The sequence below is a fragment of the Schistocerca cancellata genome, chromosome 1 (genome assembly GCF_023864275.1).
Source record: "Schistocerca cancellata isolate TAMUIC-IGC-003103 chromosome 1, iqSchCanc2.1, whole genome shotgun sequence".
NCBI lineage: Eukaryota > Metazoa > Arthropoda > Insecta > Orthoptera > Acrididae > Schistocerca > Schistocerca cancellata.
Genome location: NC_064626.1, coordinates 407,242,112 through 407,261,302, shown reverse-complemented (window position 1 = coordinate 407,261,302; position 19,191 = coordinate 407,242,112).

Genomic DNA, 19,191 nt, shown 5'->3' with positions numbered 1-19,191 from the left:
TCTCAGAAATTTCTTCCTCAGATTAAGGCCAATGTTTGACACTAGTAGACTTCTCCTTTCACCTTGAATTTTAGTTCCACTCCTGAATCTTTCTTTGATTTCCATCGTTGCATCTTCGATGTACAGGTTGAACAGTAGCGGGGAAAGGCGACATCCCTGTCTTACAGCCTTTTTAATGCGAGCACTTCGTTCTTGGTCGTCCACTCTTATTATTTCCTCTTGGCTGTTGTGCATATTGTGTACGACCTGTCTCTCCCTATAGTTTACCCCTATTTTTCTCAGAATTGGGAACAGCTTGCACCATTTGACATTGCCGAAGTCTTTTTCCAGGTCGATAAATCCTATTAGTCTGTCTCGATTTTTCTCTAGTCTTGCTTCTATTAACAACCGCAACGTCAGAATTGCCTCTCTCGTGCCTTTACCTTTTCTATAGCCAAACTGATCGTCATATAGCACTTCCTCGATTTTCTTTTCCATTCTTCTGCATGCAACTTGGATGCATGAGCTGTTAAGCTGAGTGTACGATAATTCTCGCACTTGTCAGCTCTTGCAGCATTCGGAATTGTGTGGATGATATTTTTCCGGGAGTCAGATGGTATGTCACCAGATTCATACAGTCTAAAGACCAACGTGAATAGTTGTTTTGTTGTCACTTCCCCCAATGATATTAGAAATTATGAGCAAATGTTATCTATCCCTTCTTCCTTATTTGATCTTAAGTCTCCATGGCACTTTTAAACGCTGATTCTAGTACTGCATCCCTCACCTTTTATATATAGACTCCTGTTTCTTCTTCTTTCGCATCATACAAATCCTTCCCCTCATAGAGGCTGTCAATGTATTCTTTCCACCTATCCGCTCTTTCCTCTGCATTTAACAGTGGAATTCCTGTTGCACTCTTAATGTTACCACCCTTGATTTAATGTCACCGATGGCTGCTTTGACTTTCCTGTATGCTGAGTCTGTCCTTGCGACAATCATTTCTTTTTCGATTTCTCCACATTTTTCATGTAGCCATTTTGCCTAAGCTTCCCTGCATTTCCTAATTATTTCATTCCTCAGCCACTTTTATTTCTGTATTCCTGAGTTTCCTGGGACATTTTTGTACTTCCTCCTTTCATCGATCAAATGAATTATGTCTTCTGTTACCCATGGTTTCTTCGCAGTTACCTTCTTTATACAGGGCTATTACAAATGATTGAAGCGATTTCATAAATTCACTGTAGCTCCATTCATTGACATATGGTCACGACACACTACAGATATGTAGAAAAACTCATAAAGTTTTGTTCAGCTGAAGCCGCACTTCAGGTTTCTGCCGCCAAAGCGCTCGAAAGCGCAGTGAGACAAAATGGCGACAGGAGCCGAGAAAGCGTATGTCGTGCTTGAAATGCACTCACATCAGTCAGTCATAACAGTGCAACGACACTTCAGGACGAAGTTCAACAAAGATCCACCAACTGCTAACTCCATTCGGCGATGGTATGCGCAGTTTAAAGCTTCTGGATGCCTCTGTAAGGGGAAATTAACGGGTCGGCCTGCAGTGAGCGAAGAAACGGTTGAACGCGTGAGGGTAAGTTTCACGCGTAGCCCGCGGAAGTCGACGAATAAAGCAAGCAGGGAGCTAAACGTACCACAGCCGACGGTTTGGAAAATCTTACGGAAAAGGCTAAAGCAGAAGCCTTACCGTTTACAATTGCTACAAGCCCTGACACCCGATGACAAAGTCAAACGCTTTGAATTTTCGGCGCGGTTGCAACAGCTCATGGAAGAGGATGCGTTCAGTGCGAAACTTGTTTTCAGTGATGAAGCAACATTTTTTCTTAATGGTGAAGTGAACAGACACAATGTGCGAATCTGGGCGGTAGAGAATCCTCACACATTCGTGCAGCAAATTCGCAATTCACCAAAAGTTAGCGTGTTTTGTGCAATCTGACGGTTCAAAGTTTACGGCCCCTTTTTCTTCTGCGAAAAAAACTTTACAGGACAAGTGTATCTGGACATGCTGGAAAATTGGCTCATGCCACAACTGGAGACCGACAGCGCCGACTTCATCTTTCAACAGTATGGTGCTCCACCGCACTTCCATCATGATGTTCGGCATTTCTTAAACAGGAGATTGGAAAACCGATGGATCGGTCGTGGTGGAGATCATGATCAGCAATTCATGTCATGGCCTCCACACTCTCCCAACTTAACCCCATGCGATTTCTTTCTGTGGGGTTATGTGAAAGATTCAGTGTTTAAACCTCCTCTACCAAGAAACGTGCCAGAACTGCGAGCTCGCATCAACGATGCTTTCGAACTCATTGATGGGGACATCCTGCGCCGAGTGTGGGAGGAACTTGATTATCGGCTTGATGTCTGCCGAATCACTAAAGGGGCACATATCGAACATTTGTGAATGCCTAAAAAAACTTTTTGAGTTTTTGTATGTGTGTGCAAAGCATTGTGAAAATATCTCAAATAATAAAGTTATTGTAGAGCTGTGAAATCGCTTCAATCATTTGTAATAACCCTGTACCTATGCTTTTCTTTACAAGTTCTGTGATGGTTCTTTTTAGAGATGTCCATCCCTCTTCAAGTGTACTGCCTACTCAGATAATTCTTATTGCTGTATCTATAGCCTTAGAAAACTTCAACCGTACCTTGTCATTCGTTATTACTTCTGTATTCCACTTCATTGCGTATTGATTCTTCCTGACTAATGTCTTAAGGGGGGTAGGAAGTCAAACGGGCCGACTTGGAGCAGGACAGGACATTTTACTTTCCAGTGTCTACGCTTTTACAAATAAATTCATCAAACTTTGTCAGCATTACCAGGAAGGATTCAGGATTCACACCCATTGATGTGGAAGTTCGAAAACATAGCAAAATAAATTTTTTTACGTGCGAAATTTCATCATTTTTTCACTTACTAATGGCTGCATTTGTTGCTATAGGTACACATTTCTTCATACGTTAAAGAGATTCTTCGATGAATTTTGCACTGCATACATACCATACTCACAAGTGTATGAAACTCTAGAATTTATTTATGAAAAAACGAATGAACTGTCATATTTTAAACTTCATGTTTAGAAAAAACACAAATTTTATAGTTAATTACCTCAATTTTTACCACAGTTTTTAATAGATTTGGAAAATTCTAGAGTTTCATACACCTTTAAGTATGGTTTGTATGCTGCGCAAAATTCATCGAAGAATCTCTATTACTTATGAAGAAAAGTGTACCAATAGCATCAAATGCTGCCATTGGTAAGTGAAAAAAATGAAGAAATTTCACATATAAAAAAAACTTATTTCGTATGTTTTCGAACTTCCACTGCTATGAGTGTGAATTCTGAATACTTCCTGGTCATGCTGACAAAGTTTTATGAATTTATTTGTAAAGGTATAGACAGTGGAAATTAAAATGTGCAGTGGTGTCTCTCCTGCTCCAAGTTGGCCAGTTTGACGTCCTACCCCCCTTAAACTTCTACCCACTCTTCATCACTACTATATTGTGATCTGAGTCTATATCCGCTCCTGGGGCCGCCTTACAATCCAGTATCTGCTTTCGGAACCTCTGTCTGACCATGATGTAATCTAAATGAAACCTTCCTATATCACCTAGCCTTTTCCAAGTATACCTCCTCCTCATGTGATTCTTGAACATGGTATTCGCTGTTACTAGCTGTAACTTGTTACAGAACTCAATTAGTCTTCCTCATCTCATTGCTTGCCCCAAGCCCATATTCTCCTCTAACCTTTTCTTCCGCTCCTTCAGCTACAACTGCGTTCCAGTCTCTCATGACTATTAGATTTTCGTCTCCCTTTACGTACTGTATTAGCCTTTCAATACCCACATATACTTTCTCTAACTCTACATCTTCAGCTTGCGACGTCGGTATATATACCAGAACTATTGTTGTCGGTGTTGGTTTGCTATCTATTCTGACAAGAACAACCCTATCACTAAACTGTTCACAGTAACACACACTCTGCCCTACCTCTCTATTCATAACGAATCCTACTCCGATTATACCATTTTCTGCTGCAGTAACATTACCCTATACTCATCTGACCAGAAATCCTTCTTTCCATTTCACTTCACTGGCGCCTACTATATCTAGATTGATTCTCTGCATTTCTCTTTTCAGATTTGTAGCTTCCTACGACGTTCAAGCCTCTGACATTCCATGCTCCGATTCGTAGAACGTTGATTATTCAGTCTTTTTCTCATTATCACCTCCCCCTTGGCAGTCCCTGCCGGAGATCCGGATGGGTGACTATTCCGGAATCTTTCGCCAATGGAGAGATCATCATGACGCTTTTCAGTTACAGGCTACATGTCCTGTGGATTTACGTTATGTATCTTTAATGCAGTAGTTTCCATTGATTTCTGCATCCTCATGCCGTTGATCATTTCTGATTCTTCCGCCTCTAGGGCAGTTTTCCACCTCTAGGACAAGAAAGTGCCCAGAACCTCCACTCGTTCCTTCGCCCTCTTTGACAAGGCCGTTGGCAGAACGAAGGTGACTTCTTATGCCGGAAGTCTTAGGCCACCAAGGTGGTTATTATTCAAAATGTGAGCGCTGGCGGGATTTGAACCCAGGACCAAGGTTTTTGATTACTAATCAAAGATGCTACCCGTAGACAACACAAAATCCATACTGTAGCAAGTATATTAAACTTCTATTGCTGGGCTACCTACACGCGAAAGTATGAAAAATGTTTCAAGGTAGAACACACTCCCGCACAATAAAAAGCGGCCAACTGAATACATTTAATAGTGAGTCGCAGAATATGATTGTACATTGATTTACTTGAGTCAGGTGTAAACAAGCTCGCAGTTATGGTTTTAGTCATTACCAAACTGTATGGGCCAGCTACGTTTAGATTCAAAGTAAGGAACTGAAGGAATGTAAGAATTGTAGGGGTGTAATCGAAACTGTCTCAAAATGAAAGAGAAAAATGTCTTTATTACTGAACTGGGATGGTTTGATTCAGGTTAGTTAGCTCTTTATGCAGTCGATTGCGTTTGAGTGAAATCACTGAGCACCGAATTAACGAATTCCTGTATGCTAAAAGTGGTTACTTGATTCAGCGTGATATGGTATCTTATTAATCATAATATAGTGACAAGAAAGTGCAAAATTCAATGCTAATTATAAGCAGACATACTTCACATGAGTTTCATACACACAGTATATGTTGCGAGTGGCATTTAACAAAAAGCTCTCACTTCGCAAACTGAGTTCATAAATCACTATTTCAATACAAATCGTAGTTTTCACTTCAAACACCCGGCAAAAATTTAATTATCAAATGATGTAAAAATGGTAGATGAAGTTCACGTCCATACTTTAAAAAAAATGCTATGGCATGATATGGAATGAAACGTTGCCATTATTGCATCCATAAATTAAGCTAAATTTTATTGCATTTTTTGAGTGTCTTCTTGTTAGTTTGGCTCGAATGCGGAATGATACGAACTATTACTAGCAGAACCCCGCTAACAGAACTAATGACCGTGGTTCTCTTCATGCTGCATACGTGAATAATTTATAACAGTCTTCTGGAATGTTACATTATAATATTCTATCATTACGTAGATCGACATTGGTAACAGCAGCCCAATAAAACACAACGATGTGCATGTCGTACTATTATTCCAATATTGTAGTTCCATTTGGCGTTATTTGTCCCACTGCTGTTTCCATATTCGCGTAGCAGTATAATCTTCTCCCTTATACTCACCACGGAACGTATAGGAAGAATATTTATTAAACAAAGCATTGCGTATATGTGATAAAGTTCATGTGATCTTAGAACCAGAACCATTTATTTTAGGAAGAGAAATGAAATGGTCCCTAAAAAATGTTACAGAAAACAAAGCTAATGGACATGATGGAATTCCAGAATAATTTTTCACAGTCATTGGAGAGAATGAGATGAAAATGTTGCATTCAGTGTGTCATCAAATATTGAGAACCTAACAGTGACCAAAAGACTGGAAAAATTCAGTATTCAAACCGATTCGTTCAGCATTCATTCCTATTTTAAAAGAAAGAGAATTTATAAAGATGTTCGAATCACCGAGGAACAGCACTTATCAGTTGCCAAGACATGTTTAAAATCTCACTAAAGAGACTTCGTCAGTAGATTGCCCGAGAGCTTCCTAGAGAACAAGCTAGATTTAGCACCGGAAGTCGGACCAGAGATCGAATTGCAAACGTACGAAGGTAAGAACGAATCCACAAATATGTGTTTTTGTGCTTTACAGTGTAGATTATGCTACAGCTTTTAAGTGTGTCGACCATAATAATTAACGGCAAGTACCAAATCACCTCATTTACGTCATACAGAAACTATACTCCGACCAATAAGCCACTGTGAGAACCTTTTATGGGAGAACTAAATGGATCAGCGGAGTATGTATGCAGACATTCTCACCTTATTTATTCAATCTGAATGCAGAACACGTTATGAGGAATTCCTGCTTAGACGACAAGCTTGGATAAATATAATTAACCTTAGGCAAAGATCTGAAAGATATGAAAACTGCTTGCTCACGTATGTCACGCATGTTTTATTATTATCTCAGTATTCGTTTCTCCTCAAACCACTGCCTTCACTTCTGAAAGTTATAATCTGTAAGAAGCGAAAACTACTGAAATGACCAAGCTAACAAATGACAAATTTTGAGTATTGGTCTATTAATGTATTCTTTCATACCTTCTTACCAAAATGTTGTTATTTTCCGGACATCAATCGCACATTATTTTACAGGCGCTGTAGTAGCGCCATTTAGGCCCCTGTGCAGTCATAGATTTACCGATGACGATGGCGAAAGCTGCTGAATAATATCATTATAACGTAGGCCACAATGACTGTAATACGTATGGACCTAAATACTGAGATCTGGAAAGACGAATGATCCAGCTGTTAATTTCAATATGTCATTCTAAACAGACACTAGTTACCAGACAGTTTCCAGAATATCATGTGGCAGTCGGTGTTTTACATTGTGGCGTGATGTGGAAATAGTGATTGCTACATTAAACCCACAGCTTGTTAGTACTGACTATGAACGCAAAAGTAAAAAAATACCGCAGTCAAACACAGTCTGTCCTACTAATTTACTGTATGAGATAAATGTTCATACAGATCTTTTAATTTGAAAATTTGTTGATATTCCTGCTTCAGAATGAATTAATATCCTTATATATAACTTACAAATGCTACAAATGTTTCATAGTATATTCGTTGCATTTTTGAACAAATTTAACGAAGTACCCTATCCATAAAATTACGATTAGAACCAAACCAACACTGTTTCAAACGTCCCCACTACCTGCGTTCAATGACAAGGATACAGTCTCTTTCCAAACTCGATCATTGTTACATACACAAAAATAATAAGAACATTACAAAATAAATAAAAGGAACAGTTCATATAAGGGTAACTAATTCTGAGTTTTTTTATTTTCTTGTTTTTTTTTTTTTTTTTTTTGTGATGATGAAATAATTCAGTCCTTAGTGAAAATAAACTCTCACAGCTTACCACCCACTGAAGAAAGTACATTGAAAATTTGATTTAAGTACTTCCATATTTAAATGAATATAAATATATCCAGTTAGATAAAAAGGACTATTAATTCCTCCAACCCTGCAAAAGTACACTAGTTAAATTTTTTAGATTTTCGAATGTAACATCTTGCATTCATTGATGATATAAGCAATAAAATAATAGAATTAATACAAGACTTTGAATACAGTGCAAGGAGAGCAACAAAACTTAAGCTTTAAAAAATTAAAATTCTATCTATCTTGCTGTATGGAAATGAGATACGTTTACTGACAGGCAAAGGAGAAAGCTAAATACGGTCTGCAGAAAGGCGCTTCCCACTGTATGGAAATGTTGCCTAACGTTAAATTAACTTTACAGCAAAGATATGTATGTGGAATTAAAAATTAGATCAGAACACCTAGAGTACGCATTGATAAATGTGAAACATACCAGAAGGACCATTCTTAAAATTGCAGTTAGATCCTCACAACACATATAAGGAAACGCTACTGGGAACGAGGTCTACATCTTTCGATGAAGATCAACGTCAGGGATCACGTACTCTTTGATTTCATTGAATGATAACGCCATAGGCCGTTCAAGACAATAACTTACTGTCAAATGTTATGGTTCTAAGAATCCTAGATACATATGCTGCATTATTTTTCTCGGATACTGACGTATCCGAAAGGATTCGTCAGTGATGCCCTAGATCATGTTACTAGTTAACTTGATTGTATTTGTCTACCTTAAAGTAAATCAATGAAATTTTCGAGCAACTACTAGTGTCACAGTCTGTGGACCCAACAAAAATCTGCACAGTTTGTGATAGGTGTTCACTACAACATAGTCTAATGTCCGTCTGTGACCTGAGAATCTACACATCAGTGGCTTGTAACATGGAACATCCATAAAAGTTAGAGGTCTGTATTACATGGATTTCATCGAAATACAACCCTATCCACATGCGAGGGGTTGGAAATTGTGTGCCTGAAGTTTATAATCATCAAAATAAAACAGTTACAAAGACGTGAAATGTATTTAAAAGTAATATTGAACATGTGTATAGAATAATGTTGTTCTAACATGACTGGATAGCAAGATTTGCCGGACGGAACAGATGAATAATCGTTATTCTCCCTACCTGTATTGAAACTTAAAACAGACAGGAAATGAACTGTATCTTTCCATTATATCTTACTGTAATTGTGTAAATGATGAGGATGAACCGAATTATCCCGCGAAATCAGGAATAACATCCCGAATATCCGTATTGAGGATTGAGAATAGCATATTCGGTTCCAAGGCCAGTAAAACGTTCTCATTTCTCCGCATACCAATGGTTTTACTCTTTTTATTTTGTTTACTGTAGTGGTACTCCAATATTATATCCAATAATCATACTGGGAAACCGTAACTCTGTGTTAAGACACGAACAACACTTTTTCCTAGAGAAAATAAAAGCCAGTACACTAAGTATTTTGTGTTTCAAGTGGTAGGATTCTCAAACGACACTAGTTCACCAGCATTTCCCGTTAATTATTGGTGAACACTACCTGCGCTTCACATACACATTATTCTACCGAATGAGTTCAATTCATAGTGGTTCAGGGAAAGAATAGATTGACATTAAGGTTATTCCATAACTACACAGCTGGTTTTAGATAAGAATAATGTGACGAACTGCACACATTGTATGTATGCTGATCCTACGTCTTTTGGACTTCATAGTCAGACAAAAATTGGGATATTCAGCCCACTCTGCTTAAACAGTTGGCATAATATTGTATTCATGACACCGGGTATTCGATTGATGGACTATAGTGTGGACTGCATTATATTTTTTTTTCTTAAGAAATTATAAATTTCAGAGTTTATAAGTAATGAATTGAATTCAGTTCTAGCTACTTGTTGTGCTTTTAAAATAGGTCATGGGAAATAAAGCAGAAATAAAAAATATGTCAGTGATTTCTGAGAATTGCTTCAGCGCTTGCTCTAAAACGGAATATTATCTTTCTGAACGAGGCGTACTGAGGAAGGAACTCGAGATTTTGTAGCGCATGTTGACTAACTTCAGACAGGGTTACCATTGATTTCGCATCTATTCGGTTTCTCACAACCCATATCTAAGTACATACTGATGCTTAACATTTCCAAATCCAGCTTCTAGAAAATACAGTGACTTCTTATAGTAACCACATCAACACGCATGCTCAAGTTTCTGCAGATTAAGCATACTAACACGTTTTTTTCCAAATTTTCTCTTCCTGATTGTCTTTTAAACTGGTGCACAATTTTCCCGTCCAATAGATCCTATGTATCCACGAAAGTCACTATACTGTGCTTGTACAATATTGTAAATCTATTATTAATTCTACAAAGATGTTGCAAAACCACTTTGGGGTAAATTTATAATTAATTCTTTAAAGACTTCTCCTTTACATTCAGGTAACGTTTTCTTCACACGAAGATCTGTTTTTACATTGCTCGATAAAGTCTCAGTAACGTCTACGGCTTTTTCGTTTATGAGACTAGAAAATATACTTAAGCAATAAAATCCTCATTGGAGATAAAGAAAACAGAAGTGAAACATTTTTACTGACAGTGTATAATGAATTAATCGAAAATTCTTTCAGGTAACTACAAAAAAGTGTACAGGATTTTAAAAAGGTGAATATCGACAAGTGTACTTGCGGTTTCAGGTATAGTACAAATTGCTGTAAAATAGTACTGAATCTATGCCTCCGCATACGTAATGATGACTAAGTGTAAAATACCATAGAAAATGCAGTACATTCACAGAGAGAAAAGCAGGTTTTATTCATATCTGTAACCGTAAGAAGTTGGGTCGATTGGACGATATATAAGAGAAATAGGAGTAACGTAAATGGAACTTAAGAGTGAAAAACTTTATCGAGTTATCTGTGAAGCAGCTTGTCTCAAGCTAGACTCTCACTCGGGAGGACGAAGGTTCAAATACTTTTCTGGCCATCCAGATTGAGTTTTTCCGTGGTTTTCCTAAATCTCTTCAGGGAAATGCCGGGATAGTTCGTTTGAAAGGGCTCAGCTGAACGGCCGACTTCCTTTTACATCCTTCCCTAATGTGATGTGACGAATGATCTCGCTGTTTGTTCCCCTCCCTCCAACCAACCAACACACCTTAAAGGAAGCTATAGTAAGTATAATCATGAAGATTGCAGATTGCTCACTGATTCTTCCCTGCGCAATTTAAAGGCTGTGATTGTCCATATTGGTAATGAGCTTCCTTCAGTTTCAATTGTGTATGCTGTTTACATCGAAGTGTCTAATGTAAGTATGATATGGTTTTTTGAAGTCAACAGTTACAGCGAAGGTCAGGCAGATGTGGGGTGTCCTTAACGTTTTAGGACTTCTTGCCATGCGATTAACTTACAGTCTATTGTCTCATTTTCGAATAGAACACAACAGCAGGGCTCGTGTAATTGACTATACTAAAATTTACTGGCGTAGAGTAAATTAACTACAGCCAAGTGTGAAGAAAATACTCTAGAGTCACTTCTCGATCTCACAAAGGAATTATTTCTTTACTCGTGACATTAAATTTCATGAAAAATTATGCAAAGAAAATGAAACACGAAGGCGAGATCTATAAGCGGAAAAATTACCACGACTGCGTAAATCCAAAGTCAAAAAGGGTGTCTTCGTTTGTCCACAGATTAGAGAACTTTTCAGACACAAGCTGTTTGATGAAATGTTGCGCGGTGATGAGAAGGCAGAATGGGAAAGTTAAAAATGTTGGTTTTAATTTCTTCAGAAATTAGAGAGATAAAATTTATGAGAGCCTTGTGGGTGAATTTTTTCCATGGTTTGAGAAACTTGGCTGTGTTTCTGCAAATACATTGTCTTTAAGCCCAACCCATTTCTTCCTTGAAAAATGCGGAGCTGTTATTGACGAACATGAAGAGCTATTTAATGAGGCTGTCACATTCATGGAAAAATAGTGGCCGACAACTGCCATACTAAGTATGCTTCAGATGTGGCTTATAAGTAACATGCCACGCCGAAATGTGTAGTCGAGCTATAATTTGATCAAAAATCCTGTCAAAATGTTACATTAGAAGATATACCACGGTAAATATTTATATAGAGTTGTACATATGAAATTCCTTATTCACTATAAATTAGTGGATTGTTTTCGTGTGTTTAATATATTCTGTAAGGAACTGTAATAACATGGAAAATGTTGAATTTTAACAGTGAAAAAAAATTCCACATTATATAAATTATTTTTCATATTAGGGATTCTGTGTTATTAATAAAGTTCTTACATAAAGTATTTTAGGGTATATTTCTACTTAAATAAATATGTATGTTAACTATATAAAAAAGGAAATTTATTTATGAAGCTGTAGCTAAGCATTCCTATAAGTGGCTCTTTTTTATCATATTATGTCCAAAAAATGTACAAATCCTAAATTTAAGTAGTTTACAAATTTTGTACAATGGTGTAAGAGCACCCCTTGTGCCCATACGCATCGTCTTGTGAAGTAAAAACAATGCACATAGGCACATGCAGTAGCAGGTAAACCTTGACTGATGCATCACATCATTGTACAGCTTACAGTGGTTAGCTGTTTTTCTTATTTATTCACTTCACACGGCGAAACCTGTAGTATTTGTTTAGTCAGTTATCACTCTAGCATTATCACGCAGCAATAGAGTATCCATTAATCGGGTAGTATGTTTCTTGTGGGTTAAGCTCTAAGTTCATTCGAAGATGGGAATTAAACTTCTAGAAACGATTTGTAGTCACTGACAATTCCAAAACAATACAGTCCAAAAACTTACCGCACCGTATGGTGAAACACTTGGGAACAGCAAGTTTTTTTGCATGAATATCATCCAAAACAAATGTATAAATATTCGTTTTATAAATTTATCGCCCAGTTCTTGTTGCTGTCTGCTTTACTTGTTCCAGCCGCATTTCGCTTATTATATGTATTAAGGTATCTGCGTATATAAAGAGGGATAATATAATTTTTTTTTTTGGTATGTGATACTTCTAGATTCGAGCTGTTGGTAGAGAAGGTCGACTGGAGAGAAAACGATGAGATGGGTGGGAGGGTTACCAAAACTAAAGTGCGCTACTTAGCTTAGTAGAAACTATATTAATTTCTCGAAAACGAACTGTTACCAACACAGTACTTGCCCGCATACCAAAAACAAATATGACTAATTGAATCGTCTTTCATCATTTAGTTTTTTGGAACACTAATTTCTACGGGCGCTTTGAAATATACAAACTTATTGTCATTGTTGTTAGATATACATTTTGAGAAGATTACCGGAACCTTTACACTTCTCGTCTGGACGTTAGCCATGAAATGTTCTGCACATAACAGCGACATTCTCATATGGAGGGAAAGCTCTCTTCTATTATTCTATTCGTTACCAGAAACAAGCATCAAACATTTTCTTTTAAATAAATAATCGGTAACTTAACTCGTGTGTTTTCTGTTCAGTATTTATCAGAACGACCACAAGTCTGATTTTAATGGTAGATATTAGACATCTGTATAAATCTATGCTGTTCGCATTATGTTTTAGTAGAAGAAGAAAGAATGTGACAGTATGTGTTCTACATATTTCCTTATGTTTCCAGAAAGAAAACAAAAATACCATCATCACCTTTGTTTACAACTCTACAAAATAATAACCAGTAAGTGTTTATGAGATGATAGACTTCTGTACAACATATTTTGTGTGATATTAGAGCAAAGCGTTTAGAATGTGCTTTTTAACAACAGTATGAGCAATTAATTGTATAACATAATCATGACCTCAAATTATATCGACAATAGGAATTATACTTTTTGCAGAAGAAATAGACTTAAATTTTGTTGCTTGTTTAGTATGATCGACATAGTGTAATGGATAAACTCTTCTGGAACCTTTTTTTTCATTTTATTTAATGCTCCTTAACGTTGTAACGCCTGGGGAAGATAGATGCGGTACTCGAATATTACTACGGTTTATAAGAGCTTTAAGTCGCATATAATTATAAATAGTTGAGATCCACAAAATAATGCCCACAAAGTAATGTTATTATATAAATGCTATTCATATAGAAGTACCAGAAAGGAAAATTGACAAGACGTACCATAAATTTATGGAGAATAGTTCTTATTTAATTTTCCTCTACGATTATCTTTAGATTATAAGTAATTTAATAAACTGAAAGGTCCTTTACCAAACTGACACACGTAGCTCATAGGAGGTGAATACAGGTGGAAATGCATCATTTGGATTTGGCAATGGTGACAACTCAATCCTGGCAAAATCTACCTGTCGCGTTATACAACAGAAGTGGAAAATAAAATAAATTACAGCTTACTCGCAGTTCTCTTACTGTCTTTAAAATTCTAAACGGAGTTGACAAGAGATGCTGCAACAACAACTGAAAGGGACGTAAATTAATATTTTATACACATTTTTAACTGTACATTACTACATATGTTTGTCCTAGAATATATGTAGTAAAGGTCTATGTGTTCCGATTGAAGTAGAAAGAATAAATGACTAGTGTGTGATCAGTTAACTAATGTTTCTAAGCGCATCCACAATTTTCCGAATTTGATAATGGAGGCAAAACAAGGTATGGGTATCGTATTCTGCAGATATTGTTTCTGTTCCGTACAGTTCCCCTAAACTGGTCGAATAAGAAAGGGGCGACTTAAAAATACAGGTGCTATGTGAATGTTTCTTTCGTGAGGAGATAGTCAAGAATTCATTCATCGAACAATGAAATAAAAATCTGCGTATTTCCTGCGACTGACCATCTGCCGTCGTAGCCTGTTTACTACTGTATCTTAACTTCATAATTGTGATCCTCAGTGGATGAATCAGTTATAGGAAGTTTTGAAAGTGTTCGTCAGTGAGAATATAAAAATATTTTTAAATTATTGGTTCCTGCATGTGAATCGTGTTTTGCAGGGTCTTTGAGAACTTATTTGTTTCTAACGCAGAACAACAGTCTTTGTTGTGTCATAAGTATTTAAAAGCACAGAGACCCTCCACTGTGAATTTGTATTGGAAACTTAAGACCATAACGTGACGTTGATATTAGGATAGTGTGCTAAAACTCATTCCATTATTTGTTGATTAACTTCACATTTTGTATCTTATGTAACACTAATCAGGAATCGTAATTGATATTTTGCAACAAAACTCTATAATTTTAATGGAGGAAAGCAATTAATGACTAAGAATTACATTTTATCATGACATGTGATCAGCACCAGCTTACCATACGTGCTATGAGAAGTGCTTGTGTGGGAATACACATACATTTATTCGTGATGCTACTTATCCAAAGTTAACTGTAGTATGTACATCGTAATTCCGTTACCATTTCGTTTCAGGTGGCCATCTGGAGCTGATCAATCACTTTCTACGCGCTGTACTCCAGTGTCAGCTGCGTTATCGATACTTCCCTTGCCACAATGGCAATAACGATTCATTATTACAGAGGTAAGTTACTGATCACACATCGCTCACAACATTTCAAGGAATGTGCCATATTTACTCGATTTCAACAAAACTTATTTTTTACCACTAACAAAGTTATTAAATTAATGAAATAATATGCTAGAGATCGTATTAAATTTACCTTTAGTTTTCACCCATTTGCTAATGTCAGAAATAAATTAAAATAGAATTCATGATTACTAACATCTTAAAGTGGTTCAAATGGCTCTGAGCACTATGGGACTCAACTTTTGAGGTCATCAGTACCCTAGAACTTAGAACTACTTAAACTTAATTAACCTAAGGACATCACACACACCCATGCCCGAGGCAGGATTCGAACCTGCGACCGTAGCGGTCGCGCGGTTCTAGACTGTAGCGCCTAGAACCGCTCGGCCACCCCGGCCGACTACTAACATCTTAGGAAACGCAGTTAAGAATAATTCTAGAAATAATTTAGAGATACGATGAGGACAGTCTGAGAATGTTAATTTCATAAAACAAGCGGGACAAATATTATCCAGTAGTATGTATGACGATTAACTTTCTGATGACATTCAAGAAATATAGCCAATATGAATTTATTTTCAATGTTCACTTTCATTGGTATCATCCGTAGCACTATAGACATTTACAGTTATACAAATAATATACAAAGATATAGCCGTTCTGCATCACATTTGCAGATTTACGATTTATTGCTATTTACCTAAACGTACTTTTTCGCTATCTGAGAAACTGTAAATACTAAGAGGCCCCTACTTCGAGTAAAATCAACTCTTCTAGAAAAGTGATGTTTAACGAAATAGGTTCACACTGCAGATATTGGTATTTTATTTGAAAACTTCTCTAGACACAAGAGAGGATCTTCAAAAGAAAAGTTAACGAAATCTTAAAACTATATGGCACACTAAAATATATCACTCAATGCGTGCACTGAGAACTCAGAAACTCTCTATAATGGTAAGTTGTTTTATGGAAGGCTTAAATTTCGTCTAGCAATGAGGGATCTATGATTAAAAAAGAACATATAAAATTGTATAAATATGAAATATACGTCGTACTACTCACAAAAACTAGAAACGAAGAATAAAGGTCACAAAAAGAAGTACTACAAAATAATGGCTACTCGAGTAACAACATATTGTAGCGTACCGCGGATAATCAGTAAGGAAAACGGTACAAGAATCAACTAACACAAATTTTATGCGAAAAAGAAAATAATAAAAGAGAGACTTACAAGTAAACTCCGTAAATGAGACAATTCAGGAAAGGTCATAGACCTTGAAAGAACGTATTGAAAATGTTAGTGAAGATCATTTGCTGGAAATAGAAATTAAATACCAACCAATAGGTATACCGGCGTTCAAAGGAGAAGTTGGCTGGAACAAAAGTTTGACATGTTTTATTAATTTAATTTTGGAAGCAAAGACGAAGAAGACGAAGAAGAAGAGAAGCGAAATATCATAAGCGCATGTAAGTTTCAGAGTCTTTCCAGAATTTTTGAGTGATAATTTTTCATGTAACCCGACTAATATTGTACTTTGATTCATTTAATAGTGACTGCTGTTACAAAATACTTAGAGAAGCGCTCTCACACATCCACCAAAATGACTCCACAAACAAGTTCCTTACCGAGATATTTCTGTTATCCTCTTCATAACTGGCCCCACAGCCATCAAATACCGGTTAAATGAAGACGTGTTTCCGTGGAACAAGTTTTTATTTATATAAAAATACTTGAGTGGAAAGTTATGTTCAATAACAGACATCAATGTGTCATAGTTCCGTAACGCGCCTGGAAAATGCTTCAGCGTTTCTTCCATTTATTTTTACTCCATGTGTGGTCTACAAACTATAAGCGTGTGACCTCTTACATGTAAATGCATGTTAACGACCATGGGTCTGAAGTTGGCCAACGTCAAATAAAAATAGTCAATAAAGTTGCCGCCTTAGAGGAAAAATGGCATCGTTAATTTAGATATTCGTAATTGCGGTTCTTAGCACCTGAATGACTGTCGCTGCAGGGATACTGACAGTTGAAAAGGTTTTTCTGTAGTGGGGTACATTATACCCATACCGCAATCGGATGTTTTTTAATGTTTCCTTACATTGTTGCGAGAGAAATAATTCTACTGTTGTTTCATGACATACGAGTATTTCTCCCCAATTTTCAGCAGGATGTGCAACTGTCGTTAGCTTTAAGCACCATAATAGCGAGAGGAAATGAGAAAAATTTATAAAACCTTTCAGTGTAATATTAAGAGTTTTGGGTGTAGTATTAATATGATATATCTGTGGCACTGCGGAAGACGCACGAACAACTGTATACTAAAGTTTCTAGGGCCGTTACAGGCTGCTTATGAGGTCGAAAATCTTAGACTTTCTGCTGCAAATAGGTCAGGTTCCAGATGAACGCAAGACGCCTTGAGTAAGGCGTTATACATTCGCAGTACGCAATTCATCGCTTGGTGTGAGGCGGAAGGTGCCCATACCGGTAATACTTGTCCGTCCCTTCGCCACTGTCGTCACGGTTGCTGCGCTGCAAGGAATGTTTGCCGCTTACCAGTACCTTTCTGTAGTGGTCCTGATTTCACCGATATTTTCACAACAGATCTCTCGGAAATGCACGAACGAAAACAGTAGTACATTGGAGCAGTAATATACTCTCAGTACCTAAAGGGGAGGGAAGTTTTCGAATACTGTCCGTAATTACGTAAACAATCTAATTACAGCCCCACAATCGGTACCATATATCAGCAGATACTGAGAATGACTCGCACGGTTGTTGTTAATTGCTGCTTTCATGGAGAAACCTAGCTCACAAAATGATTCCCCCTTATAGAGAACATAGTCTGAGTTCGAACATCATGAAACTCCTAAGAGTCCGGAAAGCTTTAGTAAGCAACGCTCGAGTGAAACTCAGCTTGCCATTTTCTCACATGATACATTGCTTACTATGGATAAAGAGCAACAGACAGATTCCACACTTCTAGATGCCCGAAAAGCATTTGACAATGCATATGTTAACGAAGGTAGGAGCATACAGAATAGGTTCCCAGATGTGTCAGTGGCTCGAAGACTTCTGGCGTAATAGAACAAAATAATATGTTGTCCTCGACGGCGAGTGTTCATCAGAGACGAGGCTATCGTCTGGAATATCCCAGGGAAATGTGGTAGGATTGCTATTATTTTTTATCTACATAAATTATCTGTCGGATAGGGTGGGCAGCAATCTGAGACTCGTTTCTGATGATTCTCTGGTGCACGGGAAGGTGTCGAAGATGAGTGACTGCAAAATGATATAAGATTATTTAGACAAAATTTCTAGTTCGTGTGGTGAATGGCAGCTAGGTGCAAATGTAGAAAAGTAAGAGTTAAGGCAGATATTTAGGATAAATAAACCAGTAATGTTCAGACACAACATTACTAGTGTACTGCTTGATATAGTCACGTCGTTTAATTATCTGGGCATAACGTTCAAAGCGTAACGAAATGGAACGAGCACGTGAGAATTGTTGTAGAGAAGACGAATGATACACTTCGGTCTACTGGGAGAATTTTGAAGACGTGTGCGTCATCAGCAAAGGAGATCGCATATAGGACGCTGGTAGGACCTATTTTTGAGCACTGCTTGAGTACTTGGGATCTGCAACGGGTAGGATTAAAGGATGACAACAAAGCAGTACAGAGGCGGGCTGCTAGGTTTGTTACCGGTAGGTTAGAATAACGCGCAAGAGTTATGGGTGGGCTTCGGGAACTCAAACGGGAATCTACATCTACATCCACATCAATACTCCGCAGGCCATTTGACGGTGTGTGGCGGAGGATACTTCGAGTACGTCTATCGGTTCTCCCTTCTATTCCAGTCTCGTAATGTTCGTGGAAATAAAGATTCTCGGTATGCCTCTGAGTGGGCTCTAATCTCTCTGATTTTATCTTCATGGTCTCTTCGCGAGATATACGTACGAGGGAGGCTTGACTCCTCGGTAAAGGTATGTTCTCGAAACACAAAAGCCCGTACCGAGCTACTGAGCATCTCTCTTGAAGAGTCTTCCACTGGAGTTTATCTATCATCTCCGTAACGCTTTCGCGATTACTAAATGATCCTGTAACGAAACGCGCTGCTC